This window comes from Nerophis lumbriciformis, linkage group LG30, assembly GCF_033978685.3.
Source record: "Nerophis lumbriciformis linkage group LG30, RoL_Nlum_v2.1, whole genome shotgun sequence".
In the NCBI taxonomy this organism is placed as follows: Eukaryota; Metazoa; Chordata; class Actinopteri; order Syngnathiformes; family Syngnathidae; genus Nerophis; species Nerophis lumbriciformis.
In genome coordinates, this window is record NC_084577.2 from 18,222,274 (window position 1) to 18,236,907 (window position 14,634).

Here is a 14,634-nt window from a genome sequence, read left to right on the forward strand (position 1 = left end):
ACACCGAGCATTGTTTCTACAAGCATATTTGGTTTCAGCGCATACCTACTGCACTTCTTTAACTCATTGTCGCCATCTAGTGGCGAGTTACTGTAGTTTCTGGAAGACAAAGTGAGCTTTGTTTAGACAATTTTACAAGTAATTTACCACAACACTTATTATCCATACATTGGATATCTCATTTATTGCATTTTACTGCAAGATAAAAACAAAATGTGAATTAGTCCGGAATAGATCAACATGTACTTTTTATTTCCACAGAATAATTGGCAAGTGCACAAGCATGCAAAAAGAACATGAAATACAACACATTGCAAATTGTTGTAAGATCTGTAATACTTGTAGATCTTAACATTTTTTGCAATATTGATTCAAAGCAAACCAATTAACGAAACTTGGGAGCGCATAGAAAAAAATTAGCTCTGACTTCAGAGTGAATCGCTTTGTTAACGGAACATTTCTGCTTTTATTATCCATGAAATATATATTTTTGCATAAACTCAGCACCCTCATTTATTATATCACCGCTTACTGTTATTCACTTTACAGTCACTACGACAGATAAGAACACTTATCAAATTTAAAAACAGCTCATAAATATATACCCCTTTCATTAAATTTGGTTTTATAGCAATGTCACCTTTCTCGTCATGGCAGACAGGGTTTTTTTCTGCAGGTATGGAGCCTGTTAAGACGACTATTCTATCAGTGCACACTGCTTGGATACCCATTTTCAAAAGGGGAACAAATAATGCAATGGCCTATTTACAACTGCTCCTGCTGGTGCTTATTTGAGGAAAAATAATTTTGCAAATTTGTGCACAAATAATGTTACGTTTGAGTAAAACAATTTAGGTTTAAAAAAAAAAAGTGATATCAATTGGTGAATGGATCCAATATTTGCAAATAAATATTTTCACATGTTTTTTTGCTCACTGTAATGTTTACATTTTTAGGTCTGCAATAATATGTGCTATAAAGGGCTTGTGGTGGAAACAGTTACTCAGGTTTGGAAAGGCCGTTTTGATCCAAGAAGTGTTTCAGCTTGGTGGGAAAACCTGTTAAAACCCCTGTAAATCCAAAATTAAATGCCCTCTGGAAATCTTCATCACAGTTGAACACCCAAATGTACACTTGGAAGGTAAAACAATACACTAATGGTATTTCTAAAGATAGTACATGTGCTGTTATATCCAACAAAGGGCAAAAGAGAATAAACAATGCATAAAAGTCTTTGGGAAAACAAAGTGATAACTTTTTACCTATATTCCTCTGGCAGTGAGATGAGGTGGAGAGCTTTCCTCATCAATAAGCTGTTTGGAGAAAACATTCGATTAGCAAGAATAATAATTCGCTGCAAGGACAGGCAGATGCCTGGAGCACAATTTGTTGAAGGGGGTGCTAATTGCAGAATCTACAAATAAAAAATAAATTATAAAAAAAACCATAAATAAACATAATTGTATAATGAAACACACTCTGTACACTTATTAGGGAAGTTTACTTTAAAATAAATAACAATAAAATCTCAATACTGTATTTTAAATCTTTAGATCCAGGTGAGTATTTATTTGTAAAAGACTGTAGTCAGCGGCAAACCTACCATTAGGTAAACACAGACAGTTACCTGGGGCCCCCAAACGTCTCAAAAACGATTAATAAAGATGAATTACATTTAAAACACTCATTCCTTTATTTTTGACTTGATTTGTTATCTGAAAAATACATCAAAATGCTCAATCAATCACGATTGTTCCGACAAATCCCCCTCCCTTCTCGCGTTACTGCGCATGTGCAGACCTGATTGCGAAAGACGTTCCGCAACACTTACTGGCGCGGTTTTGAGAGTTTCGTATAGAAATAAAGCGCAGAAGATGAGATGGACACAAGAAAGCTTTTTTTTCTTTCAAAACTACCCAAGGTGTTCGGCAAATTACCCCCGTCACAAATCATTATAGTTACTCATTAGTTTACCAAAAACATAATTGAATTAATAACTGAATTACTTTTAATAAATGTAATTAATTACTAGGGAAAGTAGATAATGTGTTACTTACTGTAACAAAACAAAACAACAACCTTCAAATATCTGGCATATGCATTGAGATGTTTCATGAGAGCAGAGTGTGTATGTACCTTTAAAAGGTAGCAAGCGCCTGTGGCCAAGTGTCGTGTGACGTCAGCGAGAGCGTGTTCGTTTAATCTCTAATAAAGCTCACCAAGTCGTTGTCAATTTTCTGATTCACCATCTTAGATTTTTTTTTACAGTGGGATTGTTTGAAGCAAATAAATATAATTCCCTCATGGCCACAAGCAGGGAAAGGGAGACATTCTGCTTCTTCTGGCTCTGGCTCCTTTTTCCCAGGGACTGATATGTTCTTTTCCAAAGGGGGTGTTGGGTTGTCTTTGTCCCCTCTGACTCCGGTTTCCATGGTTACTGTTCCTCTGCAGGCTTATCTTGATGATGATTGCCGCTCGCAAATACTTCGCACCGTCATGTCAGGGCTCTATTGTGTGTCCCTTTATATGTGTGACTTTAAAACTAACCATTTAAAATAACACCTAATGATATACTATAATACTATATGACAGTTAGCGAGCAAAAATATGATGGTAAGATTAATACACTCATTGTATTAGGTCGGTGTATGTGTATGCTAGCAATATATGTAGTTAGCATTAAAAACATTCAAATCCTTCAGCGCTCAGAGTAGCATTTTACTGTTTGTTAGCTTAGCAGCAGCACTTTGAATCTTTTTAGTGGATTGTGTTAGCGCAAGTTAATTAAGAGATTGATGGTGCTTCAAAGGCTGTAGGTTCCTTAATTGTCCACAAATTGGGTATTGTTTGGATTGCAAGCTTCATTCATTTGTTGTTCATTATTCCCTTATAGTAGTAGGAGTGTGGGTATATATATATATATATATATATATATATATATATATATATATATATATATATATATATATATATATATATATATATATATATATATATATATATATGTGTATACTATATATATATATATGTATACTATATATATATATATTTTTTATATATATGTATATGTATATATACAGGGTGTACGCCGCCTTCCACCCGATTGTAGCTGAGATAGGCTCCAGCGCCCCCCGCGACCCCGAAGGGAATAAGCGGTAGAAAATAGATGGATGGATATACATATATATATATATATATATATATGTGTGTGTGTGTGTGTGTGTTCTTGTATTTCTACCCTTCTTGAGACATCAACAAGGAAAAGTACCTTCCATATGAGGAGCGATGAACAAGTTAGGACATAAATCATGGTCCCAATACGGAAAACCATTGCATCTAATAGAGAATGTCTCATTTGCACCCCTGGTGGTGGAATCTATCAAATTTAGGGTGGTCCCGAAAAGGAAGGATTTTTCAAATTGACTGTGTTTCGGTTTTAAAAGTGCTCCCCCTCTCGTCAACATATGAAATAGCAAGTGTGCGTAAGAATTTGAAGTGCTCCCCCTCTGGCCAACATATGTAATAACAAGTGTGTGTAAGAAATTGAAATGCACCCCCTTTGGCCAAAATTAATAATAAAAAAATAAAAAAATGTATATAGAGACATATTGTAATAACTTGAAGTAAATAATAAAGATTAAAAAACAATTACAAACAAAAAATTTAAAAACAATTTTTTTTACTAAAAGCTTACCTTTTTTTATATTTGCATAGAATGTATATATTATTAATGTTGTAAATACAAATCTTTATATACTGTATCTAGAAAGGATGGTCCTAAAGAGGTAGGCATTTTTTGGAGGTCTCAAAAAGGTAACAAATACAAGAATGTGTGTTCGTGTGCGTGTGTGTGTGTGTGTGTGTGTGTGTGTGTGTGTGTGTGTGTGTGTGTGTGTGTGTGTGTGTGTGTGTGTGTGTGTGTGTGTGTGTAAGACATTACTTCTTGCATTGAACTTCTGATGCCGTCTTGTTGACATACAACCACAATAAACGCGTCAGGAACATACGTAAAAGTAATTGAAATTAGATTGCCGGTTACTAGTAAATATAGTAACGCCGTTATTATGTAACGCCGTTTTTACTAACACTGCAAATAAATAAGTATTAAAGCCCTCCAAAGAAAATATTCTAACCGAGTGCAAACAAAGTAAAAATGCAAGCAAGCAAAAACTCAAGAAGCACTTTTTTTTGTTTTCAACCGCCTCGACTAGAGGAGTCTTGTTCCTCCGCGGCCACTGTCAAGAGCTCTATTTTACACACCAACACTTCCTGCCTTCAATATTAGCGCTATATGTCACATCTGGTCCAACTGTGCTAATTTTAAAAAATGGTCTCTGAAAAATGGTTACACTTCATCAAATGATTACAGTTCCTGTCAAATACAGTAAAAGTGCTGAGATCAGTGATACTCATGGGCATAAATAAACTGAATGATTAATATGCAGCTCTCATGGTAGTTTCTAACAGCCAAATTGGACCACATTTAGAGGTTTTAGTTATTATTTTCCCAGGGCAATTGTTTAATTAGCTTATGTTTTCTATTGAATGTTGCTGCAAATGTATGGTCTTGGCAATTTAAATGATAATAAATAACTCTGTATTGCTACATACATGTTTTTTTTCTGGGCAGGGTAGCGTGGGGGGACAATGGGGTGCAAATTCTGATTGATTGATTGATTGAGACTTTCATTAGTAGATTGCACAGTACAGTACATATTCCATACAATTGACCACTAAATGGTAATACCCGAATAAGGTTTTTCAACTTGTTTAAGTCGGGGTCCACGTTAATCAATTCATGGTACTACTGCCTGTGTCTCTGAAAAGTGAAGAGTGCCTCACCTGCCTGCAAGCCAGGTAACAAAGCTCTGGCTTTTGGTTAAACTGTTTGGATCACGTAGTCCAGTGGTTCTTAAACTTTTTTTTTTTTTTGACCAAGTACCACCTCAGAAAACACTTGGCTCTCCAAGTACCACCATAATGACCAACATTAAAGTACAGTAGTGTAATAAGTCTAAATATTCATTAAAAACAAGGCAGATTATTTAACGACTATGTTTATAATTTTTGGCCATTGTAACATTACACACCTTTTGAACAGTACCACTGTGTTTGAATATACTGGAGGGACATTGAACACTGTACTTAAATATAGTTAATTAAGTGATTATTTGACAAACCACTGGATGGAGCTCAGTACCACAGTTTGAGAATCACTGACATAGTCTATAAAGAGAAAAATAAACAGATATTTAAAACTCATTAATCATTTATTAGCGATGTCACGATCGTGCCATGTCATGCAAATTCAACCAATCTGCAATTTGTTTTATATTTTTGCCAATTGAATTTGTCTGTGAGCAGCGCTCAAAATGTGTAACAACATATCAACTCTTTATTGCTCAAACCTCACAATTGTTGTCCTCTCACATAGCTCAGACCTACTCCCTGTTCCTGTTTACAGTGCTAAACCTTCTTGGTAATGTAGTATATTGAGTTAAAGTTAAAGTACCAATGATTGTCAAACACACACACTAGGTGTGGCGAAATTATTCTCTGCATTTGACCCATCACCCTTGATCACCCCATGGGAGGTGATATGAACATTTAGCAACACACAGGCGTCCTCACTTCCTTTTTTACATGTATTTATATATTTATTCCACCTTTACTTATCCAGTGTTAGACAATTAAGAATGCATTTTCATTTTCAATGTTGACCTAACGAAGAGGCCGCATTTACTGTACATGATAGAGATGTTGAAGTATGATGATAATCACTCATAGTCTCTCATTTACAAACACAAAATAGCTTTATAGGTTGCTCTCAACAGTTCACTAAAGTGCGTGGGTAAATGTGTTGGAAAATGAATGAATGTTTAAGATGGACAAACACGTTTCAAGTTTAAAACATACACAGAGAATGTCTGCAACTTGTGGACGACAGAGCTGGCAATAAGGAAGACTTTGGTGATGTTTGTTTTTGTAAATATAATTAATTGATACCAGTATTAGTTGTGCGGTTTCTGAAGCATGACGTTTTCTACGGTACAGGGTCGCTAGCCCCGTGACAAACCCTCCTCACCTCAAAAGCGTCCCGGGCTCGGGGCTGGCGTAGCGGAGTTGGCGGATCGATGCCCTCTAGTGCAGTGTTTTTCAACCACTGTGCCGTGGCACACTAGTGTGCCGTGAGATACCGTCTGGTGTGCCGTGGGAGATTATCTAATTTCACCTATTTGGGTTAAAAATATTTTTTGCAAACCAGTAATTATAGTCTGCAAATGATGCGTTGTTGTTGAGTGTCTGTACTGTCTAGAGCTCGGCAGACTAACCGTGTAATACTAAATTCCATATCAGTAGGTGGCAGCCGGTAGCTAATTACTTTGTAGATGTTGGAAACAGCAGAAGGCAGCAGGCAGGTAAAAAGGTAACTAATGCTTAAACCAAAAATAAACAAAAGGTGAGTGCCCCTAAGAAAAGGCATTGAAGCTTAGGGAAGGCTATGCAGAACGAAACTAAAACTGAACTGGTTGCAAAGTATACAAAAACAGAATGCTGGACGACAGCAAAGACTTACTGTGGAGCACAGACGGCGTCCACAATGTGCATCCGAACATGACATCAACAATGTCCCCACAAAGAAGGATAAAAACAACTGAAATATTCTTGATTGCTAAAACAAAGTAGATGCGGGAAATATTGCTCAAAGGAAGACATGAAACTGCTACAGGAAAATACCAAAAAAAGAGAAAAAGCCTCCAAAATATGAGCACAAGACAAGAACTAAAAAACTACACACAGGAAACCAGCAAAAAAACAAAATAAATCACAGCGTAGTACACAGTACACCTACTTTGAGACAAGAGCTATAGTGATGCATGCTTGGTTATGGTTTAAAGTCATATCCAACAATTGTGACAACGACTTTTTACTGTCAACTGATTTTCGTTTTATAATGATTTTTGCTGGTGGTGTGCCTCCGGATTTTTTCAACGCAAAAAATGTGCCTTGGCTCAAAAAAGGTTGAAAATCACTGCTCTAGAGGATGGAACGGAACAGGGGTCGGCAACCCAAAATGTTGAAAGAGCCATATTGGACCAAAAATACAAAAAACTAATCCGTCTGGAGCAGCAAAAAATTAACAGCCTTATTATATAAGTCTTATAATGAAGGCAAAACATGATGTAAATGTCTATATTAGCTATGTTAGCCTAATATCAAAATGACTATGTGTCGCAGGCTGACGCAAATCTTCATTGACGGAAATGTAATATTTATTCTACACATTTTTACAACCTAGGAAAACATTAGCAAAACGGAAGCTTCTCAGAGGGTGAGGTAACTCCTGGAAATTACTGGCTTAGAAAGGCCAAAGGTATAAATATGTGTGTCTAAGTTAAAGGACACCGCTGGCTGTCCTCTTTTAGTGGATGTATTACAATCTTTGCAGGCTGGGTAACGTTTGCTGTGGTCTGGAACAACATGGCACACTAACAACTATCAGAAATGCAGCCAATATTACATAGAGATAATGGGTCGTGAGACATACAAATATAAATTAAATACACAGAGGACATAATTAAAGGAAATTAAATGAGCTCTAATATACCTACAAACGAGGCATAATGATGCAATGTGTACATAAAGCTAGCCAAATAGCCTGTTAGCATCGATTAGCTTGCAGTCATGCACTGACCTAATATGCCGGGTAAGCACCCCACACAAGTCAATAACATCAACAAAGCTCACCTTTGTACAAACCCCGTTTCCATATGAGTTGGGAAATTGTGTTAGATGTAAATATAAATGGAATACAATGATTTGGGAGAATGGCCGTGCGCGACCCGAGGGTCCCTGGTTCAATCCCCACCTAGTACCAACCTCGTCATGTCCGTTGTGTCCTGAGCAAGACACTTCACCCTTGCTCCTGATGGTTGCTGGTTAGCGCCTTGCATGGCAGCTCCCTCCATCAGTGTGTGAATGTGTGTGTGTGAATGGGTAAATGTGGAAGTAGTGTCAAAGCGCTTTGCGTACCTTGAAGGTAGAAAAGCGCTATACAAGTACAACCCATTTATCATTTATTTATTTATTTGCAAATCCTTTTCAACCCATATTCAGTTGAATATGCTACAAAGACAATATATTTGATCTTCAAACTCATAAACTTTATTTTTTTTTGCAAATAATAATTAACTTAGAATTTCATGGCTGCAACACGTGCCAAAGTAGTTGGGAAAGGGCATGTTCACCACTGTGTTACATGGCCTTTCCTTTTAACAACACTCAGTAAATGTTTGGGAACTGAGGAGGCACATTTTTTAAGCTTCTCAGGTGGAATTCTTTCCCATTCTTGCTTGATGTACAGCTTAAGTTGTTCAACAGTCCGGGGGTCTCCGTTGTGGTATTTTAAGCTTCATAATGCGCCACACATTTTCATTGGGAGACAGGTCTGGACTACAGGCAGGCCAGTCTAGTACCCGCACTCTTTTACTATGAAGCCACGTTGATGTAACATGTGGCTTGGCATTGTCTTGCTGAAATAAGCTGGGGCGTCCATGGTAACGTTGCTTGGATGGCAACATATGTTGCTCCAAAACCTGTATGTACCTTTCAGCATTAATGACGCCTTCACAGATGTGTAAGTTACCCATGTCTTGGGCACTAATACACCCCCATACCATCACAGATGCTGGCTTTTCAACTTTGCGCCTATAACAATCCGGATGGTTCTTTTCCTCTTTGGTCCGGAGGACACGACGTCCACAGTTTCTAAAAACAATTTGAAATGTGGACTCGTCAGACCACAGAACACTTTTCCACTTTGTATCAGTCCATCTTAGATGAGCTCAGGCCCAGCGAAGCCGACGGCGGTTCTGGGTGTTGTTGATAAACGGTTTTCGCCTTGCATAGGAGAGTTTTAACTTGCACTTACAGATGTAGCGACCAACTGTAGTTGCTGACAGTGGGTTTCTGAAGTGTTCCTGAGCCCATGTGGTGATATCCTTTACACACTGATGTCGCTTGTTGATGCAGTACAGCCTGAGGGATCAAAGGTCACGGGCTTAGCTGCTTACATGCAGTGATTTCTCCAGATTCTCTGAACCCTTTGATGATATTACGGACCGTAGATGGTGAAATCCCTAAATTCCTTGCAATAGCTGGTTGAGAAAGTTTTTTCTTAAACTGTTCAACAATTTGCTCACGCATTTGTTGACAAAGTGGTGACCCTCGCCCCATCCTTGTTTGTGAATGACTGAGCATTTCATGGAATCTACTTTTATACCCAATCATGGCACCCACCTGTTCCCAATTTGCCTGTTCACCTGTAGGATGTTCCAAATAAGTGTTTGATGAGCATTCCTCAACTTTATCAGTATTTATTGCCACCTTTCCCAACTTCTTTGTCACTTGTTGCTGGCATCAAATTCTAAAGTTAATGATTATTTGCAAAAAAAAAAAAGTTTATCAGTTTGAACATCAAATATGTTGTCTTTGTAGCATATTCAACTGAATATGGGTTGAAAAGGATTTGCAAATCATTGTATTCCGTTTATATTTACATCTAACTTAATTTCCCAACTCATATGGAAATGGGGTTTGTACATTCACTCACAGCATAAAATGTTTGGTAGACAAAATGAGACAAAGAAGGAGTGGCATAAAACACGTCTTACTGTGGCAGCATCAGAGAAAGTTATACATGTAAACAAACTGTTGCGTCACAGTCCACACAACTACGGTGAGTTCAAGGACAGCCGAAATTAGTAAGTCAAAACAGCGCTTAACAAATACTCTCATTAGTGAGGCATAAACACACACATATTAAAACAGTGGGCTTTCTAACAATTAGGAAGGTTTGTGTCATATTTGTCCTCCTACAGAAACCATATTAAAACAAAAAAGATATTTTTAACCCATATTGTTTCATTTTCATAAATTTTTTAAAAAGCTCCAGGGAGCCACTAGGACAGCGCTAAAGAGCCGCGGGTTGCTGACCCCTCGTCTAAGGTAAGGTAAGTATTAGTTAGAATGAATTGAAACAATACAGTGATTTGAAAATTAGCTCAGAGTATGTGCTTTTACTGCCATCTAGCATGTATGTTCATGTTTGTGTGGTATAAATCGAGTAAAACATCAATACTGTATTCAGTTTCCAATTTTTGTTGAAAACCTGTGCTTTTTTTTTTTAAAGATTGAATTTACACGGAACACTGAAATCATTGATAACAAATTCATAAAATCACAAGCTGATTAAATTTTATCGATTAAAAAGTGGCCTCAAAAAATCGCAACCTTTGCAGCAAATTCAAGCATTTTATGATGCAACAATCAGAAAATAAGCCTGCGGAATCCTGGGGGGAATGAATAATGCACATTTTTTGGTAAGAAAAAGGAAATGTAGACGTGCACTTTACAAGGGCTATCAATGAAGTTGTTGACAGCAGTTCAAGTGCACTGACTAGTAGAGTAACGATACCATCTACTGGGTAGTTTTGGAAATACACCCCATTCAGTTCTATAGAACGTTGTACATGGGCAGCACGGTGGAAAAGGGGTTAGTGCATGTGCCTCACAATATGAAGGTCTTGGGTTCGATCCCCGGGCTCGGGGTCTTTCTGTGTTGGAGTTTCCCCGTGACTGGGTGGGTTCCCTTCGGGTACTCCGGCTTCCTCCCACCTCCAAAGACATGGAAGTGGGTTGATTGGCAACACTAAATTGGGCCTAGTGTGTGAACGTGAGTGTGAATGTTGTCTGTCTATCTGTGTTTGCCTTGCGATGAGGTGGGGACTTGTCCACTTGTCAGCCCGAATGTGACTGAGATAGGCTCCAGCACCCCCTGTGACCCCAAAAGGAACAAGCGGTAGAAAATCGATAGATGGATAGAAGTGCCATTTTCTGAGCATGTCCATCTGAGAGAAGATCTTGAGGTAGAATTAGGACATGATAAAGGGACATGTGTGGACGAACCCAGACAAGTAGAGCAAAATGGAAAGTGTCCTCACTCACCCATGTGCACAATGATCCAAATGATCCTTTTGAGTAACAAAATAGCCTACTATTTGACCTATTACAATCCAATATGTATTTGTTGACTGCTGCCTGCTTCTGGTATGTGTTTTTACTATTGTAACCAATGTTCAACTCGACACTCAGAACACAATCTCTTTGAGATGGTAGCTTCAAGAGGTAGTCACCTGACATGGTTTTCACTTTACAAGTGTGCTTGAAGCTCATTTAGAGAATGCTAAGAGTGTGCAAAGCAGTAATCAGAGCAATGAGTGACTATTTTGAAGAAACTAGAATATAAAACATGTTTCCAGTTATTTGTTAAGTACATAACTCCACATGTGTTCATTCATAGTTTTGATGCCTTCAGTGACAATCTACAATGTAAATAGTCATGAAAATAAAGAAAACACTTTTGATGAGGAGAAGGTGTGTCCAAACTTTTGGCCCGTACTGTATCCTGTATATATCTATCCATCCATCCATTTCTACCACTTGTCCCGTTCGGGGTCGCTGGAGCCTATCTCAGCTGCATTCGGGCGGAAGGCGGGGTACACCCTGGACAAGTCGCCACCTCATCACAGGGCCAACACAGATAGACAGACAACATTCACACTCACATTCACACACTAGGGCCAATTTAGTGTTGCCAATCAACCTATCCCCAGGTGCATGTCTTTGGAGGTGGGAGGAAGCCGGAGTACCCGAAGGGAACCCACGCAGTCACGGGGAGAACATGCGAACTCCACACAGAAAGATCCCGAGCCCGGGATTGAACTCAGGACCTTCGTATTGTGAGGCACATACACTAACCCCTGATCCGCCGTGCTATGTTATATTTTATATTGCTACTATGGTACATTCTTAGTCTACTTTATACCTTTTGTTTTCGTCCTCTTTTTGTGCCCTAGTGTGCACAATCCTTTCCATCCTTATCATTTCCATCATTTGTAACTGAGCTACTGTGTGGAGCAATTTCCCTTGTGGATCATTAAAGTTGAATTGATGAATTCATTAACGTGGACCCCGACTTAAACAAGTTGAAAAACTTATTCGGGTGTTACCATTTACTGGTCAATTGTACGGAATATGTACTGTACTGTGCAATCTACTAATAAAAGTCTCAATCAATCAATCAAAGTCTAAGACTAAGTAATTGTTAATTCTCACATATTGTCCCCTTTCTCTGTATAGACTTTTATATTGCTCCCATTTTTGTGCAATGACTGCGCTTATTAATTGTAAATTGTAATGTGTAAATTTGCTTGCAAATACTGTTCTGCAAAAAGAAGAGGTAAAAAAATGTCAACAGGAAGTGACGTTGGCTGCACCTTTGCACATGCGCACTGTTCATGAAATTTGGCTCTGGTACCAATCGTCTCGTTAACGCTAACAGAGCAGTGTGGTCATTAAGTCTGCGTTAATTCCTTCATTTGTTTACGTTTGTACTTATTCGTCTAAGGTGTGACAAACTAAACCTTATTTATTCTTTGTGTCAGAATGAACTCGACTCTGTGAACTTTGAAGCTTCTGAGGCTAATCTAGCCTGCTAGTTAGCTTAGCTTGCTAGCTGCTAACTTAGCCACACATCGCTAAGCAGACAAAAGTGTGAGTGTAAAGTGATCATGTGTAAAATACGAATGCTGAGTGTTGGTGAATTAGCGACTAAGTGCGGCTGTGGAAGAAATATGTGTAGTGTTAGAAAGATAGTACAGCACGAGAAGGAACTTTCTCCACCAAAAGAGGAGAACTAGCGACAACGTCAACTACTGGACGCTGTTTTCTAGAAGCATCAAGTTGTGTTACACAGAACAGGTTTGATTACTTCTTACTCTCACATCTTTACTAACTTTATGTTTCATCATTGACATGAAAGAATACTTGGAATAACTTTACTGAGTGGAGAAGTATTGTCATCTAAAAGTAAGATAGTATAATTGGTAAACGAGTTTTAATCTGCAAACAAAAATATAATAATTAAATCCATCCATTTTGGGACGGCGTGGCGCGGTTTGGAGAGTGGCAATGCCAGCAACCTGAGGGTTCCTGGTTAGATCCCCACCTTCTACCAACCTCGTCACGTTTGTTGTGTCCTAGGGCAAGACACTTCACCCTTGCTCCTGACGGGTCGTGGTTAGGGCCTTGCATGGCAGCTTCCGCCATCAGTGTGTGAATGTGGAAATAGTGTCAAAAGCGCTTTGAGTACCTTGAAGGTAGAAAAGCGCTATACAAGTATAACCCATTTACCATTTTCTACCGCTTGTCCCTTTCGGGGTCAAGGGGGGTGCTGGAGCCTATCTCAGCTGCATTCGGGCGGTATAGGCGGGGTACACCCAGGGCAAGTCACCACCTCATTACAGGGCCAACACAGATAGACAGACAACATTCACACTCAATGTCTTATTTATTACAATTTCATTATTAAGACTCAAACAACGTACACATGTGGACACATACATATAACACAATGCCATCATAAGACTGACTGTAACGCTCAATTAAACACAGCCCGATTGATAACATTAGTGTAGAGCTGGATGATAAGGATCAAAAATCAGATCCCGATATAGTTTGGCCCATAAACTAACCCATACATGAAAATATCTCACCATGCCTTGATTTAAAATTTTCGAGACTTTCCCAAATACACCAAAAACAGGTACCAACAAGTACAAAAAGTAGGTCTTGCATAATAGGATCACAACTTTAGAGGTGTTTTGAGATAAGAAAAAAGAAAAAGCCTTGGAAAATGATATAAGAAAAGTCAAAAATAATTCCCAATTTTCTTTTAAAAAAACATCTCGCTAAGCTCACTTTATTAGCTAACAAAAACACAAAATAATTTTTTTTTAAATAAAGTCCCCTGGTTTGAGAGGGCTTGTTTAAGTCTCAGCAGCAACATGAAAATAATTGACATTTAACATTGGTGTTTTTATAGATGAACATTAATATAATATCATATAATATTAATATAATTTTTAAATCCTTACATTGGCTCCCTATACATCAGAGAATTGATTTCAAAATCCTCCTGCTCACATATAAAACACTTCATGGTCTAGGGCCGAAGTATATCACTGATATGCTCCCACTATATAAGCCCTCTAGATAAATGATAAATAAATGGGTTGTACTTGTATAGCGCTTTTCTACCTTCAAGGTACTCAAAGCGCTTTGACACTACTTCCACATTTACTCATTCACACACACATTCACACACTGATGGAGGGAGCTGCCATGCAAGGCGCTAACCAGCACCCATCAGGAGCAAGGGTGAAGTGTCTTGCTCAGGACACAACGGACATGACGAGGTTGGTACTAGGTGGGGATTGAACCAGGGACCCTCGGGTTGCGCACGGCCATTCTCCCACTGCGCCACGCCGTCCCTTAGTGATCTCAGAAGATCACTAAGATCTTCTGAGACCAATCTGTTAGCGGTTCCCAGAGTAAACTCAAATCAAGGGAGAGCATCATTCAGTCACTATGCAACAAATAGCTGGAATAAACTTCCTGAAGATGTCAGACTTTCCCCAACTCTGACTACTTTTAAAACTAGACTGAAAACTTTTATGTGCACCTTAGCTTTCAGCTAAATCTTTTAATCTTTCAACTTTTAACGTCTGCACT

The 14,634-nt window shown here is 38.5% G+C and overlaps 1 protein-coding gene across 2 annotated transcripts in view; it reads left to right on the plus strand.

Annotated features, from left to right (window-relative positions):
- LOC133572729 (uncharacterized) overlaps positions 1 to 14,634 on the plus strand; it is a 56,628-nt gene that overhangs the window by 39,978 nt on the left and 2,016 nt on the right. The window contains exon 1 of one of the 2 annotated variants that reach the window (XM_061925700.1): positions 12,366 to 12,822. The exons of the other annotated variant lie outside the window; for it this stretch is intronic. The gene's annotated coding sequence lies outside the window, so the exon portion shown is untranslated. Of the gene's footprint in view, positions 1 to 12,365; positions 12,823 to 14,634 lie in introns of those variants that run through there. 2 annotated transcript variants of the gene reach the window in all.